This window comes from Dromiciops gliroides, chromosome 1 (assembly GCF_019393635.1).
Source record: "Dromiciops gliroides isolate mDroGli1 chromosome 1, mDroGli1.pri, whole genome shotgun sequence".
Classification (NCBI taxonomy): Eukaryota; Metazoa; Chordata; class Mammalia; order Microbiotheria; family Microbiotheriidae; genus Dromiciops; species Dromiciops gliroides.
In genome coordinates, this window is record NC_057861.1 from 698,249,819 (window position 1) to 698,275,845 (window position 26,027).

At 42.1% G+C, this 26,027-nt stretch overlaps 1 protein-coding gene across 1 annotated transcript in view; it reads right to left on the bottom strand.

Annotated features, from left to right (window-relative positions):
* The window catches only part of FBLN2 (fibulin 2), a 231,106-nt gene extending 213,617 nt beyond the window's left edge, over positions 1-17,489 (bottom strand). The window contains exon 1 of the mRNA XM_043975890.1: positions 17,381-17,489. The gene's annotated coding sequence lies outside the window, so the exon portion shown is untranslated. The remainder of the gene's footprint in view (positions 1-17,380) is intronic.
* Positions 17,490-26,027: the final 8,538 nt, after the last annotated feature.

Here is a 26,027-nt window from a genome sequence, read left to right on the forward strand (position 1 = left end):
TTCCCTTCTTTTACTTAAACATGATCCTTTTGGAGAACAAATGATGAACAACAACTATGATAACCCAGTAACTAAGTGACCAATGTTACCTGCCTCGGATGGCCAGGAAGGAAGGAAGGAAGGAAGGAAGGAAGGAAGGAAGGAAGGAAGGAAGGAAGGAAGGAAGGAAGGAAGGAAGGAAGGAAGGAAGGAAGGAAGGAAGGAAGGAAGGAAGGAAGGAAGGAAGGAAGGAAGGAAGGAAGGAAGGAAGGAAGGAAGGAAGGAGGTGGATGAGGAGGAGAAGTGGTAGGAAAATCTGTGTGCTTCACATAATATATCTGGTAGTAAGAAGGTTGCCTCTGGCAGGGAAGCTAGGTGGCACAGCAGATAAAGCACGGGCCCTGGATTCAGGAGTACCTGAGTTCAAATCCAGCCTCGGGCACTTGACACTTACTAGCTGTGTGACCTTGGGCAAGTCACTTAACCCCCATTGCCCCACCACAAATAAAGAAATAAATAAAAGAAGAAAAGAAACATTGTCATCCAGGAACTAGCTATGTCTAATAAAATTCATTCATTATTTAAAAAAAAGAAGGTTGCCTCTTTCCATGTTTGATCACCTTATTTTTCTGATTTTAGTTTTGCCTCCTTCCTACTACCATAATATTGTTTCTGAAAGAAGGCAAGTGCCTGATCATGACAGTGGGTGACTGCATATTTATTAAGTACCCACTATGTGCCAGACACTTTGCTAAGAATGGGGGCGGGGTACAAAGAAAGGCAAAAGACAGTCCCTGACCTGAAGGACCTCATAGTGGAGAAGACAACACGCAATAACTATCAACAAACAAGCTATGTATGGGATAAATTGGAAGGAATTAGGAGTAAGGAGAATCACAAAAGGCTTCCTGTTGTGAGAGAAAGTGGGGTCTTGTCTGGGATGTGAAGGAAATCAGGAGGCAGAGAAGAGAAAGGAGAGAAATCCAGGCATGGGGGAAGGTCAATGGAAAGGCCCAGAGTTTGGAAATAGAGTGTCTTGTATGAAGAACAACAAGAGGCCAGTGTCACTAGAATGCAGATCTGTTGATTTTACCTTCATATCATCTCCTTGATAAATCTCCCTCTCTCCTTTGACACTGCCCATCATCTTGGTTCAGGCCCTCATCAATGGGGTATAAGGTGAAAGAAGACTGGAAAAAGAAGTGGGGCCAGGCTATGAATGGCTTTGAATGCAAACAAAGGATTTTATATCTGATCCTGTAAATGATAGGGAGACCCTGGAGTTTACTGAGCAGTTGGGTGACAGTCAGACCTGTGCTTTAGGAAGATCTCTTTGGCAACAGAATGGAGCAAGAGAGACTTGTGGCAGGGAGACCAACTAAAAGTATATTGTAATAGTCCAGGCATGAGGGGATGAGGGCATGAATCAGGATGATGGACAATGGCAGAGGAGAGAGGGAGGCATATAAAACAGATATTTTGAAGGTAAAATCAATAGGCCTTGGCAATACATTGGATATGAGGGTAGAGGGAGATGAGAGAGAGTGAAGAGTCAAGGATGATTGATGCCCAGGTTCCAAGCCTGGGAGAACTGGGAGAATGATAGTACCCTCAACTGGGAGGATGACAGTACCTTAGGAAGAGAGGAGGGTTTAGATGAAGGGAAATCATGTGTGGGGCTTACTAAGTTTAAGATATCTCTAGAACACCCAGTTCTAGATGTTCAACAAGAACTTGGAGATTCAAGACTGGGGGATTAGCAGAGAAATTAGGGCGAGTCAAGTAAATTTAAGAATCAACACAAAGATGATAATCGAAACCTTGAGAGTTAATGAAATGAAATCACCAAATGAAATAACATAGAGGAAAAAGAGAAGAGGAAAAATCCAGAAAGAACACTGAGGATGGGGTCAGATAGTTAGCAGGAGAAACAGGAGAGACTAGCATCATGAAAAATTAGAGGGGAGAACATCAAAGGAGAGAGGGTAATCAACAGTGTCAGAGGCTTACAGAGAGGTCAAGGAAAATGAGGACTGAGAAAAGGCCACTGGATTTAGCAATTAAAGAGATTGCTAGTAACTTTGGAAAGAGCAGTTTCAATTGAATGATGAGGTCGGATACCAGACTGCAGAGTTAAGAAAGGAGTTCGAGGAAAAGAAATGAAGGCATCTATTGTAGACAGCCTTCTTAAAAGGTTTAGCCACAAGAGAAAGAACAGATATTGATTGAACACCAAACTGAAGCATGCTATTTTTCACTTTCTTTTTTCTTTCTATCTTTCTTTCTTTCTTTCTTTCTCATTTGAGTCTTTTTATACAAAATGATTAATATGGAAATCTGGAGGGTCTTGCGTGGGCTGATGATGAGTGAGATGAGCAGAACCAGAAGAACATTGTACACAGCATCATCAACATTGTGTGTTGATCTACTGTGATGGACTATATTCTTCTCACCAGTACAACTATACAGAAGAGTTCCAGGGAACTCATGATAGAAGAGGATCTCCAAATCCAGGAAAACAAAAAAAGAACTGTGGAGTATAGAAGCTGATTGAACCATACTATTTCTTTTGGTTTTGGTGCTGTTGTTTTTCTATTTTGAGGTTTTTTTGTCATTGTTCTGATTTTTCTCTTATAACATGACTAATGCAGAAATATGTTTAATGTTATTATGTGTGTGTATGTATGTATATATATATGTATATATATATATACATATATATATATATATATATATATATATATATATATATATATAAAACCTATATCAGATTACCTGCTGTCTAGGGGAGGGGGGAGGGAGGGGAGGGAGGGAGAAAAATCTGAAATTGGAAAGCTTGTATAAACAAAAGTTGAGAACTATCTTTACATGTAATGGGAAAAAAATTAAATACTTTATTAAAAAATGACTAATATGGAAACGTTTTACATAATTGCCCATGTATAATCTATATCTGATTGCTTACTGCCTCAATGGGGGAGAAGGGAAGAAGGGAAGGATAGAATTTGGAACTCAAAACTTTAGATTAAAAATGCTCGGGGGCAGCTAAGTGGCACAATGGATAAAGCACCAGCCCTGGGTTCAGGGGGACCTGAGTTCAAATCCGGTCTTGGATACTTGACACTTACTAACTAACTGTGTGACCCTGGGCAAGTCACTTAACTCTCATTGCCCTGCAAAAAATGCTTATTTAAAAAAGTTTGGCCACAAAAGAAAGGAGAGATATGGAATGATAGTTATCCAGGATAAAGCTTTTCCTTAAGGATAGTGTGGTATCTATTGATTGGAGAAATGAAAAATAAAACAACTCTGAGGTACCACCTAATACCTATCAGATTGGCTAATATGATAAAAAAAAGGAAAATAATAAATGTTGGAGAAGCTGTGGAAAATTGGAACACTAATGCATTGTTGGTGAAGCTGTGTACTGATCCAACCATTTTGGAAAGAAATTTGGAACTATGCCCAAAGGGCTATAAAGCTGTGCATACCCTTTGACCCAGCAATACCACTATTAGGTCTTATTTCCCAAATGGATCATAAAAAAGGGAAAAGGACCCACATGTACAAAAATATTTATAGCTGCTCTTTTATGTGGAGGCAAGGAATTAGAAATTGAGGGGATGCCCATCAATTGGGGAATGGCTGAATAAGTTGTGGTATATGAATGTAATGGAATACTACTGTGCTGTAAGAAACGATGAGCAAACAGATTTCAGAGAAACCTGGAAGGACTAACATGAACTGATGTTGAGTGAGATGAACAGAACCAGGAGCACATTGGACACAGTATCAACAACATTGTGTGTTGATCACCTGTGAGAGACTTGACTCTCCTCAGCAATACAATGGTCCAAGATAGTTCCAAAGGACTCATGATGGAAAATGAACTATGAAATGTAGAAAAAACTATGAAAAAAAGAACTATGGAATCTAGATGCAGATTGAACCATACTATTTCTACATTTTTGTTTTTCTTTTTTGAGGTTTTCCCCTTTTTCTTTGATTCTTCTTTCATAGCATGACTAATGCAGAAATATGTTTAATGTGATTGTACATATATAACCTATATCAGATTGCTTGCTGTGTTGGGGAGAAGGAAGGGAATGGAGGGAGGAAGAAAAATTGAAACTATAAATTTTATAAAAACAAATGTTGAAAACTATCTCTACATTTAACTAGAAAATAATAAAATACTTTTATGATTTAAAAAAAGGATCATATGGTATAGTAGAATGATCCTTGGACTAGGAGCAGTAAGGAATTAAGTTTAAATACTGCTTATGACATTTTAGCCTCAGTTTCCTCATCTGTAAAATGGGTATAATAATGCCTGGCATGCCCAGCTTACAGGAGTGTTGTGAGGGTCAAGTAGGGTGAGACATTTAAAGGGCTTCACAAACCTGAATGCTCTATGTAATGTTAAAAAGAGCCATCAGATCTCCAAGTTAGAAGAGACCCCAGAAAGAATCTGGATCACCAACTCCTGAATAGGAATCACAAAATATACTTTAACAAATTTACTAACCTCCCCTATGAAGCCTTCACTGATTCAACCCACCCTCATCCTTACCAGAAAATAATGTCTGCATCATCTGATCTTATACTGTTCTTAAAAACATTTACCCTAAATTTGCTTGGAAAAAATAGCAGCCATTCATATAGCACCTTAAGCTTTACTAAGCAAGTTGCATAGATTATCTCACTTGATCTTCACAACTACCCTAGGAGGTTAGGTGGCACTAATATTCTATTTTACAGATGAGGAACCTGAAGCAGACAGGTTAAGTGACTTGCCCAAGGTCACACAGATAGTAAGTATCTCAAGGCTTCCTGACTCCAAGTCCGGCACTCTAGAAGGAATCAGATAAAAATGTAATTGACAGGATTTGAACCCAGGTCTTCCTGGTTCTCCATTCATTACACCATGCTATCTCTCATGTCAAGGTGATATAAGCATGATTATCTCTATTTTACTAATGAGTAAACTGAGGTTCAGAGTCACTTAAACTTACACAGCTTATAAGCTTCAAAGTCAGAATTTGAACTCCAGACTTTTGGCTCCAAGGCCACTGTTCCACCCCGCCTCCCATACCACAGGTAGATGACATGCATTATTTGCTCATCACCAGCATTTTCCCTTCTGGAAATATTAAAGATTCAAGTGCTTATGTCTCTCTTGGAACTTCTGAGTTGGGAGAAAATCACATCTCCATTTGCCAAAGATGATTTCATTTGCACTTAAGGTTACACTGTCTCCTGATGTCCTTGAATCAGAAGTTAGGACTCTGGACTTCCCATTTCCTGACCTAAACTCAAGAACAAAAATCCTGAACAAGTTGGAGGGTGGCCTCGACTGACCTTGGCTGCGGGGGTGATTGTTTGCTCACAACGGTCCTTCCTCTATAGACTCTTTACTAAACATAATTAAGAATCAGTGCTTGGATCAATCAAGTATTTTTAAGCACCTACTATGTGCTGGCACTTTCGTAAGCACTAGGGGATACAAAGACAAAAGCAAAGACACTCTCTGCCCACTGGGAGTTTATGTTCTAAAGGAAGAGACAATGTGTAAGTATATAGAAAACTGATGCATGGGGAAGATGTTAGCATGTGGAGGTGGAGCAAAAAAGCCTCGGGCAGAAGGTGATGTTTAAACTGAATGGTGAAGGAAACTAGAAGGAAACCCCTGTCAAGAGGTAGAGATGAGAACAGAAAGCATCATGATGCTGGGCTCCAACCTGTTCCAAGACAGAGGGAATGAGTGTGAGGAATAGCAAAAGAGCTGATAAGAGCTGGTCTATAGATTGTGTAACAGCTAGGTGATGCAGTGGATAGAGCACCTACCCTGGAGTCGGGAGGACCTGAGTTCAAATCTAACCTCAGACACTAGCTGTGTGACCTTGGGCAAGTCACTTAACCCCAATTGCCTCCCCAAAACATACAGAATGCCTGCATATGGCCCTGGCCTTCACACCAGCCCCTCCCAGATGCTCAATTCTTTCAGGTCTCAGGGTCCCCATTTCAGGTCCTGTCTCCCCCGCCCCCTCCACTAACACAATACTCCTAGGGGTGTTCTATATTCTACACCAAAGGTTTTAGACTCTCAGCTGAAGTATAGCCCAAATGCCATTAAAAATAGCTGAGATATGTTTAACAAAATAAATAAAAACATAATGCTACATAGATAATGCAATTTGGGGTTTTCTAACTTAATAAGACATCTGCAGGGATTCTCTATTTGAATTGATACCACTGTTCTAGCCCAAGGCTGGGGGCCTTACAGCATAAAGACCTGTTCAGGCCTCCACTGCGGTCTTTTCACATACATGGCCAAACACCAAGTGGGATTGGTTTTTCATAACATGGGTGTACATAATTTAATCCTGTATAACCTGATGGCAACTCCTTGGAACAATTTTTGCCCTTTTAATGCAAAAAGCATTTCCTTCCTCTGTTCCAGACTTTTCCCTTCAATCAGAATTTACCATTGGGCATCCCTTTCCCATTCCTCAGAGTCCCACTGTATAGTAGGGAATAGCTCACACTTCTCTAACACTGTACAGTTTATACAATATTTTCTTCACAACAGGGAGATGGTGCAAGTCTTATTATCTTATTATCCCACTTAACAGATGAATACACTGAGGTTCACAGTGTTGTAAGTGACTTGCCCATGATCTCTAGTAAATGGCAGACCTGGGACTCAAATCAAAAGTATCTGAGATTGCCAAAAGGTATAGGAGAAAGAATGTTGGTTTGGAGACAGAGTCCCTGGGTCCAAATACTGACTCCCTCACTAATTGTATCACCTTAGACAAATCACTTACTTTCCCCACGACACAGTTTCCTTATCTATAAAATGAAAGAGCTTTACTAAAAAAACCTCTTCACGATCCATGCCTCTCCATCAATAATATGTGCTAATGTGTCCATGGATGCTTTCTCCAAGGAAATATTTTAGCAATGGCTGAGTTCCATTGGTATAGGGAGTCAGATCACATCTCCTATAACGAAGATAGATGTCCTTTGAGAGTTGGTGAGAAGCTTTTCTGAGCTGGGCAAGGCTGTTCCTTGGACAAAAATGGCAACCCCTGGGCCCATGCCCATTGGAAAGGAGCTGCCAGAGCCTTTGCTCTATTACAGGATGAGAGGATTATAGATTTAACCCTGAAAGGGACCCTCGAGGTCACTGAGTCAAACACCTTCATTTTACAGATGGGGAAACAGAAGACCAGAGAAGTTCAATTACCTGTCCAGGGTCAAACAGCTAGTAAGTGCCTAAAGCAAGGGTTTTAACTCAATTCTTTTTGACTCCAAAACCAGCTTTCTGACCAAGCTCTGCTGCCTTTCCTTATAGCTTTTGAGAGCCCAGGATCACGTCCACTTCATGACTAGGCATGAATTGGGCAGCTAAGTGGCACAGTAGATAGAATGCCAGGCCTGGAGTAAGGAAGACCTGAGTTCAAATCTAACTTTAAACATTTACTAGCTGGGTAACCTTGGGCAAGTCACTTAACCTCTGCTTGCCTCAGTTTCCTCTTCTGTAAAGTGGGCATAATAATAGCACCTACCTATAGTAATGAGGCTCCAATGAGATAATTGTAAATTTCTTAATATAATACCTGGAACATGGTAAGCAATACAGAAATGTTTGTTGTTGCTATTGTTGCTATTGTTGCTGTTGCTGCTATAAAACATCATTGACGGATTTCAGTGGAAGGCCGAGAAATATGTCCATTTTAAAGCCCATTTCAGCACTGCTGGTTAGTTGTGAACTGATCCAACCATTCTGGAGAACTATTTGAAACTATGAGCAAAAGACTATAAAACTGTGCATATCCTTTGACCCAGTGATACCACCACTAGGTGTGCATCCAAAAGAAATCAAAGGAAAAGGAAGATAACTTATATGTACAAAAAGTATTTATAGCAACTATTTTTGTGGTGGCAAAGAACTGGAAATTGAGGGGGATGCCCATCAATTGAAGAATGGTTTAATAAGTTATGGTAGGGCAGCTAGGTGGCGCAGTGGATAAAGCACCGGCCCTGGATTCAGGAGTTCCTGAGTTCAAATCCGGCCTCAGACACTTGACACTTACTGGCTGTGTGACCCTGGGCAAGTCACTTAACCCCATTGCCCCATAAAAAAAAAAAAAAAAAAAAAAAGAATAAGTTATGGTATATGAATGTGATGGAAGACTATTGTGTCATAAGAAACAATGAGCAGGTGGATGTCACAAAAACCCGGAAAAAGACTTATATAAACTGATACTGAGTGAAGTGAGCAGAACCAGGAGAGCATTATACATAGTAACAGCAATATTGTACAACTCTGAATGACTTAGCTATCCTCAGCAATATAATGATCCAAGATAATTTCAAAGTGTTTAAGATGAAAAACACCATCTACCCCCAGAGAAGGAATTGATGGAGCCTGAATGCAGATTGAAGCATTTTTCATTTTACCTTATTGTTCTTGGCTTTTTTTCTTTTTGGTCTGTATTTTCTCTTGTAACATGGCTAATATATAAATGTTTTGGATGACTTCACATGTATAATCTATATCAAATTGCTTGCTTTCTCAAGGAGGGGAAGGAGGAAGAGAATTTGGAACTCAATATTTTTTTTTAAAAGTAAATCTTAATTTTTTATATATAAGAAATATCTAATGACATACATAAAAATAAATTGGAGCAAAACACAGATGTGTGGCTGATGAAATAAATGACACTTAGTCCTGAAAAATAAAATAAAATAAAATCCATTTCAGAGATTCCACTGCTTTACCTCCAAAGAAATGACTCTAATAGTGGACATTCAGGCACTGGCTACCCAGTGGAGAGGAAATGTGGGAGATAGGGTAATGTTTCTTCTGAAACTCCTCAATTCATAGAGAACATTATTTCCCTCTGCACACAATATGTTTCTCCAGTGGTTTGCTGGTGACCAACTACCCAGGAAGAACCCAAATGAGAAAATCTCACCTACTCACCCTCAGCTTGGTGTTAACCAGTAGTTAAGCTGGTAACTCACATTACTATAGAAACAGAAAAAAAAAGAGTTGTCATTTCTATGCTGGTTTGCATCAAAAGATGAGCCAGCAAGCATATTGCTGCTGCTGCTGCTGTTTTACAGTTTGTCCTGCTGCTCAGAAGCAGAGGGTGAATGGTGGAATAAATTGTGGTATACCAATATGGCGGAATGTTACATCGTCATAAAATAAGATAACTATGAGGGACCCATAGAAACAAGGACAGATTTGTACCAAGTGTCACAGAGCTAAATAAGCAGAACCAAGACAACATGTATTGTAACTATAATCATATAAACAAAAACAACAGAAAAAAACAATAGAATTCAGAAAAGCTAGCCAACATTAAATCCAGAATGTGGTAGACAAAGACACAGCTGATGCATCATCATTCAATTCTGTTTGTCTGTGTTCCTTTGTATCAAAGTAAGGAGGGTTGGGGAAAGTATACATATGGAAGTGATTGTGACATGAAAAACATAAAGATGTGAATTTTTTAAAGTAAAAAGAAGTTGTGGAGATTAGTAGGGGATGAACACAGACTCTGGCATTGGAGGACCCAATATAAATCCCAGATTTGTTACTTATCACCCATGTGGTAAGGACTTAATGCTTCCCACCTCTGGGCAGCACTTTCTTCATTGGTTTGATGAAGCAAGTAGCCCAGTAAGTGGTCCTAGTCTGTAAGATGAAAAGCTGATCCTAGCTGATCTCTAACTTTCCTTCAGGTTCTATATCTTGTGATTATAAATTCATGGTCTTTCAGGGTTTTTATGTAGCAGTGTTGAAATGGTAAGCAGGGCAAATAAGTCATTCTTATTCACCCCTAAACTAATACTAACCTCCCAATCCACTGGCTAGATATCTCATTATAAATACTCTCTCTGCTTTGAAAAGTTGTAACAAATGGTCTATTAATTATTGAATTTTTTCCCCATCTCCGAACCCCCTGCCAGAGATAGCACTCCAGCAAAACACTGCAGTTTTAAGTCTCACACACCGCTTTCCCTGGACATTCTCTTCAATGTATCTTCCCAATTGCATTCCCAATAAGTACACACAGATTAGCTGATGCTGGTGGTTATAGGAAACAGATTTTCCCTGTGCCCACTGGAAAAGGCCTCAGCCTCTCATGTGGGACCCCTGAGGGGAGAAAGGAAATAATTATCCCCTTAGGGCCTGGGGGGAGTTGATATTTTATCTTCAGCAATCATTCCCACATATCCAAGAAGCTCACATAAGCCACACCTGGAATCCTGGCACCCACTCCTCATAGTGGCTTCCTCCACCCATGTACCAGCTGTTGCTCCTCCACAGAGCTGAGGTTGCAGGTTCCTCCTTGATTCTGGAAAGGATGTGCAAGCTTGCTTATTTTGTCTTTTAATAATTACCAGGGGCATGGCCAATCTTCACTTAGTCAATGCAAAGCTCCCTTTTGAATCCAATCAAGGAAACTTTTTCACACTTTTGTGCTTAATTTATCATATTAATACCTTGTTACTTTTATTATCTTCTCCTTAACTTCTGCGATTACATCAGTGGGGACGGGGGCAACAGAGAAGAAATCAGTTAACTGATCAGGAAATCAGTTGACTAATTTCCCCCCTCTCCTTGCATTTTAATGAAATCTATTTGAATGAAAGGGGGGGAAATAACTAACCCTCTGTAAATCCTATGATCTCTTTCCTTCACAGAACTCTAACATTTACTGATGAAAAGGGGGAAGGAGGAATAACTTCTGAACAAGTTTAGAGTGCACTACATGGATTAACTGTTTCCCCCACAAACCCTGGCAAGTCTGAGGATACAAACAGCCCAAGAAGATAATCTGAAAACATAATTAACCACATCAAGAAAGAGACCAAACCAGTCCCTCTTTCTTCCTCTCTTTCCCTCGTTAGCTTACAAGCTCCTTGAGGACAGCGATTGTCTTTTGCCTCTTTTTGTATTCCCAGCACTTAGTGCTTGCACATAGTAGGCATTAATAAATGTTTATTGATCCATTAACTGATTTCACCCAGAGAACCTACGAGAGCCACATTCAATAAAGTCCAAACCACAATACTCCATGCTTCCCTCCAGAGAACATACACCCAAGGAGCAAACAACATTGACTCTGAATATGACAACAACCCCCACCTACCCACATACACACACACACACACACACACACACATGCCTTGTTCACACTATTCTTCAGACACTTGTGACAACTAGCCAAGTTGCTTCCCTTGGAAGGAGGCAGGTTGTAGGTCCGTGAAAATGTAAAAATAAATCAAAGAAACAAAACCAAAAAATCTCCTGACAGTGTCAGGTGTCTACCTTTCTCTCTCTCTCTCTCTCTCTCTCTCTCTCTCTCTCTCTCTCTCTCTCTCTCTCTCTCTCTCTCTCACACACACACACACACACACACACACACACACACACACAAGCCCTTTCGACTTTCAACTCCAACCAATATTTAAATTATTTAAATGAAGCACCATAATCATGGATTTCAAGTCTGAGGATCATTATGCTGGAGCTGGCAATTTGGGACCTGCAGCCAAGGGTATAAGACACACCTGGAATCAGCACCATGAAATGTGTCCCTCAAACCAAGCTTTTCAGTTGAATTCAGTTGGGGGAAAGGACAAAGGGAACAGATCCTGAAAAATAATTTCCATTGAGAGGAGAAATTGCAGGATCTAGTGACACCCCCACAGAGCAAGATATTACGATGTAGGGAAGGTACAGGGAGCAGAATAGAGCTAAAGAAGAGGTCACTTGGAGCTCAGTCAGGGGGAAGAAACATGCCTGTTTCCAGCTTCCTATATTTACTAATTATTCTTAATAACTAGATGCTAAGCCCAGTTGTCTCTATATTACCACTAAAGTGCCGATTATTTCCATACTCCTTAAATATCAGCACCATGGCATAAAGCCCCAATCATTCAGCCTAGTTACAGCTCAGCTTATTGTATAGAGACAAATGAATAGCTGGTCTCCATTCATTCCTTCAGTAAACATTTATTCATTGTTGCAGACATATCACTCTGCTGGGTACTACAGAAGATATGAAAATAATTAAACCTAATTTTTACCCCCAAGGGTCTTCTAATAGAGTTGTGTCTGTCAATAAACTGTCATTTAGTCACAAACAAACAAACAATACTTGGGGAACTTTTTAGTAAAAGTCATACATGGACTTTTTTTCAGTTTTGCTCCTTCAGCCACTTGTATCTTTTTTTTTTGGGGGGGGGGGTGAGGTAATTGGGGTTAAGTGACTTGCCCAGGGTCACACAGCTAGTAAGTGTCAAGTGTCTGAGGCCAAATTTGAACTCAGGTCCTCCTGAATCCAGGGCCACCCTGGTGGCCACTGCGCCACCTAGCTGCCCCTAGCCACTTATATCTTTAGAGTTGTTGGTGTTGTTGTTTGTCATTCCTTCTTGAAGAGGACTGTGAAATCAGGAAGTGACATCATGGCTTGCTTGAATTGGATTTAAATGAGGAAGGACTGTGCATGGTCACCAATTTCACCCTGTCCTCCAGAGGCATCTGGGTCCAGTGGCAAGATATAGATCAGGACAACTGGAGATGGCCCCAAATGTTTAAGGCATTTGGGGTTAAGTGACTTAGGGGAGAAGTGTTTAATTGCCTTAGAGAATACAAAAAGAGTATTTAACCTTGAATATAAATACAGCCATGTTGCTTTGTTACTGTTTGCATTTAAACTTATTAATTTCAACACACAAATGGCCATAACTCCATAGACACCCTTGCCCCGAATCAGGACTCTATCCATTCATTCTCATTTGTTTTTCCTCATACGGTCATGGTTAGTGTGTACTCAAATCTTCTAGTTCATTTTTTTGCTTTGCATTATTTCATAATGGTCTTTCCAGACGGTTTTATATTCCTCACACTTATTAGCCTCACTTGTATTGAGCCTCCCATTGTTTTAATGTGCCACAATTTATTTAATCATTTTTCTATCATTGGACATTAAAATTGCTTCCAGTTTCATGTAATTTCATCTTAAAATTCTGCAGTGAAAATCTTTGGACAAGACTCCACCTTTTTTTTCAACACTTCCAGGACATATTCCCAACATCAGAAATATTTAGATTCTTTTTATAAAGCAATATGTCAGAATAAAAATGGCAAAAATAGTTGTCTCCTTAAACTCAGCTCTGATGTTCTAAATTTTTTTATCTGATCCAGACAGCATAAATGTGATCTTGCCTAGGGAAAGAGAGATGATTTTTCCCTTGGGTCACTCATATGGGGATAAACTTCTGCCAACTTCAGAAATGCCATCATGTTTAGTACTTGGCTTAATTGTTTGCATCCAAGCCCCATTTTTCAATATGAGAAACTATGCTTCTCCATCCTTTACCAGAGTGAATGTAAATATGTATGTTGAAGACAAAAGGAAAAAGGAAAGGAAGATGGAAAACCCTCCAAAGCAAGCTAAATTCATGCCCAAGGCAGAAGACCACTGAGCAGAACTAATCCAAGAAAAAGACCATTGGGACAGGTCTTCCCCACATCATCAGGCCCAATTTAGACTTGGTGGGCAGACAAGACAGGTGGGGACAACTGGGGATTCTTGGATCAAAGCAATGTTAGTTCAGTTAAATGGGAGTGGCTATTCTTATGCCCCCTTGTGGCAATCTTTAGTAACTGCTATATTCCTATACAGGGCTACTAGGTGGTACAGTGGATAGAGCACCTGGCCTGGAAACAGAAAAACCAGAGTTCAAATCTGACCTCAGACACTCAACTAGCTGTGTGACCTGGGTAAGTCACTTAACCCCTGCCAGTATAAAATTGGAGAAGGAGATGGCAAATCACTCCAGTATCTTTGTGAAGACCCACAGACAGTTGGTCCACAGAGTCACAAAGAATCAGATACCACTGAACAACAAAAACAATACCTAGTCCAAACTCCTAAACTCTGAGGTCTAGCTGAATTAGTGGCAGAGCCCATGGGCACAAACTGACTGCATACAGTGAAATTAGACTGATTACCTAGGGCCTCCTCTTGCCAAGGACCAAGCTTCAGACAAGGCACCTTCCCTTTCTGAGGAGAAACCCTTCCCCAAATACCTGTTGATTAAGCAGGTCCTCATAACATTGACTTCCAGATAAGAATAGCTCTACAACATAACTACACATCTCCATGAGGCTTAGAGACACACATCACTATGGGACAATACACTAGTTCTTTATTCTTTTTTTTTTTGGAGGGGGGGGTGAGGCAATTGGGATAAAGTGACTTGTCCAGGGTCACACAGCTAGTAAGAGTTAAGTGTCTGATGCTGAATTTGAACTCAGGTCCTCCCGACTCCAGGGTCGGTAGTCTATCCACTGTACCATCTAGCTGCCCCAGTTCTTTATTGTTAGTAATAATAATAGCTCACCTCCAGAGATAGTGCTTTAAGGTTTACAAAGCACTTTACATATATTATCTCACTTACTCTTCACAGCCACCCTGGAAAGCAGTTAGCCCCGATATGATAAGTTCAATGATTTGCTCAGGGCAACACAGCTAATCAGTGTCTGAGATGAGACTGAAAGCAAATTTGTCCAAGCCCAGTACCCTCTCCACCATGCCACCAAGCTGCTAGTCTTCTCCCCTTTGGAGAGATAAGAAGAGCTGATTTTAATAAGCATTTTTATGTGTACTCTATACAACATTTCCTAACAATGGCTGATACAACAGCTCTTTGAGTTAGAAAATATGAAGATTACCACTCCTCCCCCTTAGCAGACAAGGAAACCGAGGCATATTTACTTGCCCAAGGTCACATAGTAAGTAACAAATGTGGACCTGGAACCAGGTCCTCAGCCCAGAAACCCTCCACTCCTTCCACTACACCATGGCTAAAAGAAGTTTACCTTTGTTTCTCCTTTCAAAATCTTCAGGAAGTATCAAGTTCCTCCCCAATAGAGGTCTTCAAGCAAAGGCCATAAAACCACCTATCAGTTCTACTGTGGAGAGGAGGGGGTTTTTTTTGCCATCATGAATGAGTTTAACTAGATAGCCAATGAGGCCCCTTCCATATCTGAGAATTTCTGTGATCTTAGTCACTATTAAATGGCCATGTCAAATGTGACCTCTTCTAGAAGGTTTTTCTATCCCAGCCAGAAGTAATGTCTCTTTCCTCTGAGCTTCCCCAGCACTGGGGTTGTCCCTCCCTTAAGAAACTTCCCATATTCTGCCTGGTACCATCATTGTCTCTTTGTATGCTTCATCCTTTCTCCCTGGCTACAGACACTGTACTCAACTGGGAACACAGTGAGAGTTCAACTTGTTGAATTGAAAAATTGTAAACATTTTTCAAATCAAAATCAGGAAAACAAAACAAAAATATATATATATTCTTTGAAACATCGAACCAGCTCAACCATGTGAGAGGAAATACAGTTCCAGGGTGAGATAGCCTGGAGCCAGAGAGCTCCCCAGTTAGTCTCCCCACTGCACAGCTCAGCAGTGGCCGCCCACACATCCCATTCAGAACACAAGCTTGTGTGGCATGCAGCCAGCCCCCAGAGCTCGGGCCTCCACAGGCCGCCAGTGTGGTTTGTCACCCCAAGAAACCCACAATCCTCTGCTAAAGTCTGCTCTCTGCTCCTTTTCTCCCAGATTGAGATAAATCCAGCCTCACTAGGGAACTGTCCAGCAAAAAGAAAAAAGGGGGGAAAAAAGAGCCATCTGCTTTTATCAGCAGAAGCATAGAGTTCAAGGTAAATCATTTGTTACCTGACTTTAATTCTACAACCATTGTTATCTGTAGAACTAGATCCATGGGATAATTCCCAAGTGCTTCCCAATCGTTTAAAGTTATTCACACCTTGCTAACTCCCTCTCTCCAACCCAGCACAGAAGGAATACTTCACTAGAATGAATCGTCTCTTAGTCCCATCACCTATGATATGCGGAGACCACCTGGGTCAGTTTTCACCAGAGCAGGCCATCAATCAATCGGAAATGTGCATGGCCACACTCTAAGGAACTAAGACAAGAAAAGGGGGAAACGGGACAATAACTGCAAGGCAGTAAAATCTCTATCACTAAGTGTATGGATGTGGCCACACCTCCTTGCCTGTGGATAGTTTGAGAAGAACGGAAATCACTAACCCAGGGAAATTTCATATTTCATTTCCTACCTTTTTCCTGGATGTGTGGTTTCCAGAACAAGAGAGATGCCCAGTCTAAACAAAAGATGAGACTTTGAATCTAGTGGTACAATCTCTCTTAACTGGAGCCCAATCTGTCTTGCATTTTTTTTTTTTTTTGCCAGACCGTAGCTTCAGGCTTCAGAGAGAAAGGCGGAGAGAAAGGTCAGAGGCTAGGGAGAAGTTGAGGGTGGAGAGACAATGTATATGGATGGTGAGGCGAATGTAAAGGGGGAAGAGGAAAGGAAGAGAGATGGGGGAGAGAAAGGAAAGGGACGGTTAAGAAGGGAAAGAAAAGTTGGGAAGGAAAAATGGATGGAAAGTAGAGAGGGGGGCAGGAAGTAAGCAAAGAGAGCACCAGAATTGGGTGTCCTCAGTACAATAGCCTTCCCAGAGCTCTCAGGCAATATCCCCCTCCCCCCTCCTGCTCTGCACCCCTCCCTATTACTCCACCCCCACCCTCTAATTCTTTTTTCTTAACAAGAATAAGACTCACACCCCAGGCAAAGAAGCCAGGACGGCTTGGAGAGCAGTTGTAATAAAACCAATTCGCTCTGCCAAGAGAAATTCCCAACCACATCCAGCTCTCAGTAGGCCCTGAGCCACAAACACCCACGAACCCACAAGCGGTTGGCTCTGGGGGCCGTCCCCACCCAGAACATTGCTTTCCATAAAAGCAACATTTGGGAGCAGTATCTGGAGAGAAAAGGGGGTGTGCGTCTGTCTGTATGTGTGTCCGTGTGAGCGATGGACATCCTGCCACTCTCTTGTGAAAAACAAATGAGTAGATTTAAAATAAATAAACTGTCTTCGCTGGTGGCCAGAACTGAGGAACTTTGGAGGAGAGCGAAGCAGCGTCCGGGGTCCCCCTGTCAGGCAGGCGTGCAGGGCTCAGCTGCCCGCAGAGGGAAAAGGCAGAGGAGCGGGCAGAGGGAGCAGGGCTGAGGTCTGGCACCTGGGGCTGGTGCATCCGGACAAGCTAGGCGCAGCGGGGAGGAGCAGCCCAAAGCTAGGGCGGTCGGAGCTGGGGTGGGGGTGTCCCGGGGTCCCTTTCCCAAGTCGTCTGGAGGGAGAGCGTGCCCCAGTCTTCCCGAACTGCGGGGAGGTTTGGTACAGAGGTGGCAGGGGGAGCCCCAGGAGGAGAGGGCGCCTCGGGAGGCTCTCCAGATGCAGGGCGCAGAGCGCAGAGAGCCTGGTACTCACCACCACTCAGCCTAACTTCTCTCCAGTCAGCGGTCAGTGCATTCTAGCCGGGCCGGCGGGCCGGTGGGGCCGGAGGCCGGGAACCGGGCTCAGTTGGACCGGATTGAGATGGACTGACTGCTCGCTGCTTGCGCAGTCCGGGCCGGCGGCGTGTGAAGCTGAGCAGAGAAGAGAAGGGAGGGGAAGAGAAGGGAAGAGAAGGGAAGGGAGGGGAGGGGGCGCCCAGGGAACCGGGCAGAGGGGGAGGGACCAAGAGCAACAAAGTTTCTCAGACTGCCGCCCGACTGGCTGGCCTAACCTGCTCCCCCACCCCCAGCGCTCCTTACACCGCCCCCTCCCCCTGCTCTGGGGCCAGGCAGTCACCTCTCCCCTTGGGGCGTCCCCTCCCCCATCCGGCTAACCCGCCGGCTTGGCGGGGAGATCTGGCGGCCCCCTTCCGAGACCTTTCGGTGCCAAGTCCGCGCCCCCCCCTCCACCCCCTCCCGCCCCGACCGGGGCAACTGCACTGGCGCGCCCTCCCTATCGGCGACGAGACTTTCTTAGGTTCTGAGTCTGAAGAAGTGAGAGACAAGAAGTTGCACACGGGACAAGGGTCCAAGATTGCATTCACCTTTCTTGCCTTCACCTCCAGCTTGGTCATCCCCCTTACCCCCTCGGTCAAATGGGCTCTCTCAAGGCACAGAAACCTTTCCTCTGCCTTCGAAGCAGGAGGGAATCCGATGGAAGAGTCTTCTCTTGACCGGGTCGCCCTGATGCCTGCCCTCCCCACTTCAGCAAGAAGAAAAAAAGATGGCATGAAGGGAGAGATCTCCCAGCAGACTGGACAATCTACTCTGTCTGACCGCCCTTCCCTTTAAGAGCTAGGCTCCTTCCAGGGCACTGTCTGTCATTCCCCGGAGCTGTCAGATTTGTGTAAAAATACTGCACTCCATCCTGGTCTGAATTAAGCAGGAACTCCAAGCCAAGAAGAACAAACGTCTGACTGTGAACCACGAAGAGAAAATCACTTAGAGGGCCAAAGAGGATGAGGCCATGGGCACCCGTGACTCACCTCCTTCCAAAGCGCTGTGAACTGAGCCGGAGGGAGCCAACTCACCTCCTGCTAGCCCACCGGTGACCCTCCCCTACCTGTTTAAGCAGGGTCTGGGAAGAGGCCAGGTGCCTGGTCACCTAGGCACAAGTCCTAGTGGTGCCCACAGGCTCCTGGCTCCAACCTCTAGCTCCTCTGGTGGTGAAAATGAACCGCTGTGGAAAAGCTGGTGTCTGGAGAACAGGGGAACTGAGCAAGCAGGGGCCTGTGGGCTGTGTCTTCAGGAGGGATGAGGAATGTATAAAACTCCCACCTCCTGAAACAATGTGCTCCCTGTGATGGGCCACATGGATGAGCTGTAAGAAAATTTACCTTAGCTAGGAGAAGCTAGGGGGCACAGTGGACAGAGCACCTGGCTTGGAGTCAGGAAGACCTCAGTTGAAATCCCACCTCAGACACCAGCTGGGTGACCCTGGGCAAGTCACTTAACCCTGTTCATCTCAGTTTTCTCATCTGTAAAATGAGTTGGAGAAGGAAATGGCAACTGCTCTGGTATCTTTGCCAAGAAAACCCCGACTCAACAACAACAAAAAAGAGACCCTTAAATGTTAGAACATGACTTCCCTCTCATTCCCTGGATCCCTTGTCAGCTGTTCTCCTCCCTTCCTCTCTTTCCCATCTCTTGAGGCCCACCTTGTACTTCAAAACAAACAACAGCATTGAAAAAAAAAAAGAGTCCAATTACCTCCCAGCTAAAGTAAACATTCCTTAAAGGAAAGCTGACTCTAGGGTGGTATGATATGACAAAGGGGAAAGTTGTGTCCTGTGAATGATCCCACCCCACAGAGGCCTGGAATTTCATTCAGAAAAACTCAGCTCTAGACCCCTTCCCACATCAGGATTACTTTTCTACAACTTCTTTTGAGGTCTGAGGTTGGGGGGAGAGGGTGGTCATGAGGATGGCAAATGGATGAGCCACCATTCGCAAGAACATCTTTTTTTAAAGGACCAAATAAAAAAGTGAGAGGAGGAAGAGCAATTGGCTTCAGGAATCAGATTTCTTGGGACACAAAGCCTAGTTTCCTGGGGACTTAACCCTTTATGAAATAGGAGGACTTGGAAACAAGCCTCACTTTGCAAAGTGTGATGCCTCATTCCTAATCACGTGTGACCAAGGCGAACATAGCGGAGAGGACACTGAACTGAGAGGCTGGGAAACCTGAATTTCAGTACTGCAGTGTTTTGCCATTTACTTCCCCAAATCATTTGACAGATGAGGAAACTGAGGCAAACAGAGTTAAGTGACTTGCCCAGCATCACACATATATTAAGTATCTAAGGCAGGATTTGCACTCAGTTTCTGACTTTAGGTTCAGCACTCTATGCACTATGTAGCTGCCCATGTAGTGTCTACTAGGTACTTGATAAAATGCTTGTTGATTGAATTATACTAAATGAATGGATGGATGGATAGATGGAAGATCTCTAAGATCCTTTAAAGCTGTAAATCTATGACCCCAAGACTTAAAGAACCTGTTTCCTGGTTCCTTTTGCTCAGAAGCTTCTATGTGAAGCCAGAACTGTGACTAAGTGAAGGCCACATCCATATGACTGACATACATAGACTGTGCCAAGGTCCAGTTAGTAGAGAGTAAAAGTAACGGTTCTAATGGTCCATTTGAAGAAATGTTCCTAGACCTCAGCTCCTACTGGGATGAGAAAAGAGGAAGTGGCCCTTCTGGGCCCTCAGCATTGAGGGTCCCGGGCAATTTTCATTTGTGCTCTCATAGCTAATAGCAGAAAGTTAGAGAGTAACTGAGATGCTTTAAAATCACCAAATTTCCAACAGAAAGAAAACTTAGAATCTGGCTAGTCCAACATTTTCATTTTGTAGATAAAGAAAAAGGCCCAGACAAAGATGACTTGCCTACTGTGGCATAGCTATTCATCACAGAGCCAGGAGTAGTATGCAGATTACTCCTAATTTCTGGTCCATGAGAAGTCACTGCCTCTAGTGTCCAGGTCTTGTGCCTTTGCTAAAAACAGCAGGAGAAGGCTTCAGTTCTTCTCTTGAGAACTCAGCACACTAACAAGAAGAAGCTTTCCAAACTATAGCCACTTTAGAGGGGGCAATGTAAGCTGGTTTTACTTTCCTACCCCCTAATTTTGCGAGTGAAGAAACCAAAGGGAAATGACTCCATGAATATTGCCCACCTCCTAAGTGTCAGAGCCAAGAAGCTGACAGAGAACACTGGACTTGGAGCCTGAGGACTGGATTTAGATCCCAGCTTGGTTCCTTACTTCCCCTGTATGACCTTAGACAAGTCATTTCCCCTTCCTGGCCTCTGTTTCTTCATCAGTAAAATGAAGGAGTCTGACCAGATAACCTCAAAGGTTTCTTCAAGGTGCTATGATCCTCTGATTTCTGTGTCAGTGCTATTTCCTTTATGTCATAATGACTCCCCCTAACAGAGTTTCAACCTTGGAGGAACATCTACCTCCATTCAAAGGACATTGGAAAGATATGGGCTAGGGTGAGGCATTTGTTCCCTAAGGATGGAATCAGTGACTAGGTCCTTCCCATGATTCAGACATCAGGTCAAGTTTCAAAAGCAAAAGCTGGGCCTCTCATTTCGTGGAAAGCCTTAAAGAAGCCAGACCTGTCCAATGGGCTTCATCTGCTGGAGGTGGCCCTGACGGATGGGATTGAGAATCAGGAGACTTCTTATTCTGGCTCTGCTGCTTAGTCTCTGGACAACTGTGGGCAAGTCTATTAATCTATCTGGGTCCAGTCTCCTCATCTTTGAAATCTGGGAGTGGATAAGATGCTCAAAGTCTTCTTACACACAACTCTAATAATCTATGATTCTCTTCTATCCAAAATATTATGCTATGGAAATGCTTGTTTTATTCCACAAATTTAAAATAAATTTTTTTAAAAAAAATTTTAAAAAGAAATGTGGGGAAAGCCCAGAATGACAGATTGTCAATATCTAAGGGGTTGTCTGGTCCAACCCATATCATATTCGACAAGGGGTTAGCCAGCCTCTCCTTGAAGACCTCCAATGAGGAAGAAGCCACTATTTTTAGAGACAGCACATTCCACTTTTGAGGAGCTCTAGTTCTTAGGGAGATACTTTTTCTTCCTAAATTTGCCTTTTCCCCGCTTCCATTTCTCCTTTCCGGATTTCCTCTCTGATTTTCCATGATTGCATAGGTAGTAAGTACCAGAGGCAGCATTTAAATCTAGGTGTCACTGACACAAAATCCCACATTCTGACAAGAATGACATTTTGTAGGGAATGCTAAGGGATCAGGGTGGAAAATTTGGCTACATAGACTGAACTAAGTGGCTTCCAAGGTCGTTTCCAACCCTAAGACTATGATTTCATTGGGAGAAAAAATAATCATTTGGCAAGGATTAAGCTGTTCTATGTGGTCTCCTGGGCTACACCTATGCCAGGCTATCTTGATCTCCCATGTCTCAAGTTGAAGCATAGCAATGAATCTAGGCTGTAGATTCCCCTTTGTAAGCCTTTGGATTCATCAAATATGAGAAGCCAGAGAGAACTCTCCCCACTCTGTATTGATAACAATGAAAGTAAAGCTGTAAGAGATGGAAACCAGTCAGATGATAACCTTCTAATTTAGAACAGATTCAAATGAAGAAAAACAGCAATGTGAGCCAAGAAGCATATTTAGTCCAAGGCAAACAGCCTCCCAGGACCCTGAAACAGAGATGGAAAAGATGGATGACTCAGGTGAATTCCTGAATCGTGCTAATTTTTTCCATTCTTAATTGAACCTGAATTTCTCAGTCTTTAAAAAAAATTCCATCAGCCTCCCCTCAGTCATCATCTCTACTAGTTTTTTTACCCACTTTGTTAAGTCTATATTTCTATATTTATAAAATGCTTGACCTAGAAGGGATCTTAAAAATCTTCTGGTCCAGGAATTCTTAACATTTTTTTTTTATGTCATGGCCTTCTTTGACAGTCTACTGAAGCATAAGACCCCTTCTTCAAATAATATTTTTAAATGCATAAAATAAATAGGATTACAAAGGAAGCCAATTACATTGAAAATATAGTTATGGGGGACAGCTAGGTGATGTAGTAGATAAAGAACAGACCCTGGATTCAGGAGGACCTGAGTTCAAATCCACTCTCAGACACTTGACACTAGCTGTGTGACCCTGGGCAAGTCAGTTAAACCTCATTGCCCTTCCCAATACATACATACATACATACATACATACATACATACATACATACACACACATATATCTGTGTGTGTGTGTGTGTGTATATATATATATATAGTTATCCAAATGTTTCTTAAATAAATTTACAGACTCCAGGTTAAGAACCCCTGGTCTAGAGGGGCAGCTAAGTGGTGCAGTGGATAGAGCACCGGCCCTGGAGTCAGGAGGACCTGAGTTCAAATTCAGTCTCCGACACTTGACACTTACTAGCCATGTGACCCTGGGCAAGTCACTTAACCCCAATTGCCTCACCAAAAAAAAAAAAAAAAAAAGAACCTGTGGTCTAATCTAAGGCCTCCATTTTATAGATGAGGAAACCAAAGCTTGGGGAAAAGAAGCAATTTCCCTAAACTCATTTATCTAGTTAGTACCAAAATTGGAATTAAGATCAAAGTCTCTTAGTAGAAAACCAACTTCAGAAGTCATCTAGTTCAACCTCCTACTCTTTTTTTTTTTCTGGTGAGGCAATTGGGGTTAAGTGACTTGCCCAGGGTCACACAGCTAGTAAGTGTTAAGTATCAGAGGCCAAATTTGAACTCAGGTCCTCCTGAATCCTGGGCTGGTGCTTTATCCACTGAGCCACCTAGCTGTCCCCTAAACCTCCTACTCAGTGCTTAAATTCCTTCTACGTCCCTGACAGGTAGCCCAAACACCCTCTGTTTCAATGCCTTTAGTGATGAGCCACTCACCTTCCCTACAAGGCAGCCTCTTCTATGATTGAATAGTTTTAATTTTTAGGAAAGCAGATTTGTTTCTCTGCAAACCCATCGCTCCTCATTTCCCCTAGGAACAACATAGAGTAAATCTAACGCATCTTCCCTATGTTAAGTCTTCAGCTACTTGAAAATGGCAAGAATGTTGCTTACTACCATACAACTTAGGACGAGTCACTCGCCTCTCCTGCCTTTGCCAGTTTCCTCATCTATGAAATGGAAGGGTGGGAATAGATGACATCTAAGATCCCCTTTAGCTCCAACTCTTTAATCCTCCATTTCTTTCCAAGCTAAACATTGCGAGTCTCTTCAACAATTCTTCTATGACATCATTTCCAATCCCTAAAGCATCCCTGAATCCCTCTTCTAAATAAACTCACGAGATCAATGTCTCTCTTAAGGTTGTGCAGGCAGAAACACACCCGGTGCTCCAGATGGAGTTTTGCCAGTACAGATTGCTAGAGTACAAGTATCCCATCTCCCAATAAGATGAGTTGTTGATTATTGCTGTTTTCACTGCCCCATGCTATCTTTATGACAATAACAGCTGGTGTTTATGGAGCATTCCAGCCATCATCTCAGCTGGTTCTCACAACAATCCTGGGAGACATTACTACGCATTTTACAGATAAGGAAACTGAGGTTAAGTGATTCACCTGAGGTCACCTAGCTAGTACGTGGCAGAGCCAGTTTTTGCATTGTCCGTCCTGCTTCCCTGAAATAGCTTGCTGTCCACTGGCTAACTTTACATCTTCACAAGTCAGTAGTGCTGAATTGAGAATTTTAATTTTTAAGAGTATAGATTTCTAAGGGGCAGCTAGGTAGTGCACTAGATGGAGCACCGGCCCTGGATTCAGGAGGACCTGAATTCAAATCTGGCCTTAGACACTTGACACTTACTAGCTGGGTGACCCCCGGGCAAGTCACTTAACCCTCTTCACCCTACCCCCCCCCCAAGAGTATAGCTTTCTTATCCACCTTAAGAGATGCCTGTGTTGTTCTTGGAGAACCACTGTGGTCTATTCAATTATGGTGTAAGTAAATGCTATGGAATGACTGTATAGTTACAGTCTCTAGAAAATTAGGGAATTCATAGAAAATAAAGAAAAACAGGAAGGAAGCAAAGAAGGATGGATGGAATGAAGGAAGGAATGACGTAATGAACAAAAGAAAGGGAAGAAGGAAAGGAAATGAGAGAAAGGAAGGAAGGAAGGAAGGAAGGAAGGAAGGAAGGAAGGAAGGAAGGAAGGAAGGAAGGAAGGAAGGAAGGAAGGAAGGAAGGAAGGAAGGAAGAAAGAAAGAAAGAAAGAAAGAAAGAAAGAAAGAAAGAAAGAAAGAAAGAAAGAAAGAAAGAAAGAAAGAAAGAAAGAAAGAAAGAAAGAAAGAAAGAAAGAAAGAAAGAAAGAAAGAAAGAAAGAAAGGAGTTCCTCTTCTCAGGAAACTTTCATTCTTCAGGAAGACTATAAAATACAGAAAAGTAAACTTCAGGGTAGGGAGTGAGAAGGCAAAGGAGAGAACCAAACAAAATGTTTCCAAAAGATGTGTGTGTGTGTGTGTGTGTGTGTGTGTGTGTGTGTGTGTGTGTGTGTGTGTGTGTGTGGAGAGAGAGAGAGAATCATTTTTCAGCTCAGAAGCTCACAGATAGTAGATTCAAGTAGCAACTGCAACTTGGAACTTGAATCATTCCCCAATTGATAAATGGTCAAAGGATATGAACAGGCAGCTTTCGGAAGTAAAAAAAAAAAGTCAAAGCTATCAATAGTCATATAAAAATGTTCTAAAGCACTGTTGACTAGAGAAATGCAAATACCACCTCACCCTTATCAGATTGACTAACAACAGAAAAGGAAATTGACAATTGGTAAAGAGGATGTGGAAAAATAGGGACACTAATATACTGTTGTGTATTAGTTGTGAACTAGTCCAATATTTCTGGAGAATAATTTGAAACTATACCCAAATTTCTATAAAATGATGCATACCTTTTTGACTTAGCAATACAACTACTAGAATTGCATCTCAAAGAGATCAGAGAAAAAGGAAAGAGATCAATATGTACAAAAATATTTATAACAGCTTTTTGGTGATGGCAAAGAATTGGAAATTGAGGAGATGCCCAATAGTTAAAGAACAGCTGAATAAATTGTGGTATATGGTTGTGAAGGAATACTGTGGAGTTATAAGAAATGATAAAGAGGATGTTTTCAGAAAAACTTGGGAAGATGTATATTTACTAATACAAAGTGATATAAGCAGAACCAGAAGAAAATTCTATACAATAATAGCAATATTGTAATAATAATTAATCAACTGTGAAAATTTAGCTACTTTAATCACTACAATGATCTAAGACAATTTCAAAGGAATTATAAAGATGATAGCTATACCCAGAGAGAGAGAGAGAACTGAAGAACTCAGTGCAAATTGAAAAAAAATGGTTTTCACTTAATTTTTCTTGGGTTTTTTTTTTTTTTGCAACATGGCTAATATGGAAATATATTTTGTATGACTGCACATGTATAACTGATATCATATTGCTTGCCTTTCCAATAAGTGGGGGAAGGGCTAGAGAGAAGGAAAGAACTGGAAACTCAATTTTTAAAAAATAAATGCTAAAAAGCACAATTATTTTTTGAAAAG